Source organism: Chiloscyllium plagiosum, chromosome 29 (genome assembly GCF_004010195.1).
Source record: "Chiloscyllium plagiosum isolate BGI_BamShark_2017 chromosome 29, ASM401019v2, whole genome shotgun sequence".
In the NCBI taxonomy this organism is placed as follows: Eukaryota; Metazoa; Chordata; class Chondrichthyes; order Orectolobiformes; family Hemiscylliidae; genus Chiloscyllium; species Chiloscyllium plagiosum.
Window position 1 is genome coordinate 35753611 of NC_057738.1, and position 1502 is coordinate 35755112.

The 1502-nt window shown below is 51.9% G+C and overlaps 1 protein-coding gene across 4 annotated transcripts in view; it reads left to right on the forward strand.

Annotated features, from left to right (window-relative positions):
• The first annotated feature begins 608 nt into the window (after positions 1 to 608).
• The window catches only part of LOC122564519 (rab effector MyRIP-like), a 380608-nt gene continuing 379714 nt past the window's right edge, over positions 609 to 1502 (forward strand). For 3 of the 4 annotated variants that reach the window (XM_043719523.1, XM_043719524.1, XM_043719526.1), the window contains exon 1: positions 610 to 959. The gene's annotated coding sequence lies outside the window, so the exon portion shown is untranslated. Of the gene's footprint in view, positions 960 to 1502 lie in introns of all 4 variants that reach the window. The other variant, XM_043719525.1, reaches the window with a different exon arrangement.

Sequence of the window (1502 nt, forward strand, 5' to 3'; positions counted from 1 at the left end):
CCCACAATCCAAAGATGTGCAGGTCAGGTGAATTGGCCATGCTATATTGCCTATAGTGCTAGGTGTATTAGTCAGAGGGAAATGGGTCTGGGTGGGTTACACTTTGGAGGGTCGGTGTGGACTGGTTGGGCCGAAGGGCCTGTTTCCACACTGTAGGGAATCTAATCTAACCACAGTGCCACCCTGGAAACTTGAAACCAAAACAGAGAAACACGCTAGAGAAACTCAGCAGGTCTAGCAACATCTGTGGAGAGCGAAAAACAGAGTTAATGTTTCGAGTCCAGTGACCCGAATTTCATTGCTGGGTCCACCTGATGAAGGAGAATGGCTCTGAAAGCTAGTGCTTCCAAATAAACCTGTTCTATAACCTGGTATTGTGTGATTTTTAACCTCATTGCTGGTGTTTGGCTATGTGATGGTCACATTATTCCTCCATCCACTATTGGCTAAGGGTGGAGCTAATCCAGAAACTCATTGGCTGTTAGTGGGACCAATAGCTCACCAGGTCCTGCCTGGCAGGCCAATGGCAGATGGCCATGGGGCTGGGTGATCCTGATTGGGCGAGGATGGGTTTTGTGATTGGCTGAGTGTATGGGGGGGGAGTGGTCCTCTAGGTGTTGATGGACAGCTTGAGGATGCGGGCTGGAGCACATCTGGAAGTGGTAGGCTCGGCCAGGGGTTGGTACCTGTGACTGTGCACGGAATGCCATCCTTGGTGCCTGGGCAGTTAGATGCCGCCTGTCTGTGTGAGGAGCGATGCAGGTTCTCTAGCTGCAGGGACAGGCTGACTGACTGAGCTCATTCCCTGTGCCTTTCTCCCCAGTCTTTGCACTGGAGACAGACTGAGACAGAAATCACTGCACGTTTGAGATCCTGGGAATTTCGTGCCTGGCAACAAATCGGCTTCGAAGTCCATCGTCCTGGGAAACTGTCACCTTCTGTTTGCAACACCTGGAGAGGTAGGTTGGGGGGGTATTTACTGGGCTGTGTCAGGGACTAGACACTAGCTCTCAGTTTGCACTGGGGCTAACCCGGGGTTTGTTCAGCTTGCAGAGCCGCCGTCCACTGCCTCTGGGCTCTTTCTGTCTTTTTTTAGGATTTCCAGGTCTCACGCGTCCCACTTTATTTTTCAAAAAAATATATTTTAAGCGCACAGCTGGTCTGATGTGGTTTCACATGCTGCAATTTGGCCATTTCCCCCCCCAACAAGGGGGATATTATTGTAAATGTGCGAGGTTCAGAGTAGGAAGCGTGTGGCTGCATTAACCTGCAAAGACACAGAGAGAGAGACCCGGGAGGGCAGAGTTACCAACCGGTTGCATGTGAAAGACTGGGGAGCAGTTATTGACCGCGATTGCAGCGGGGTACACGGTGACCAGATCACCGATAAACCGACCCGAAAGGTCCCCTCCGTAGTTAATAAGCGGACATACCCCTCACACCCCACAGCTCTCACACCCTCTTCTTCCCCCCCCCCCCCAACACACACACACACAGCCCTG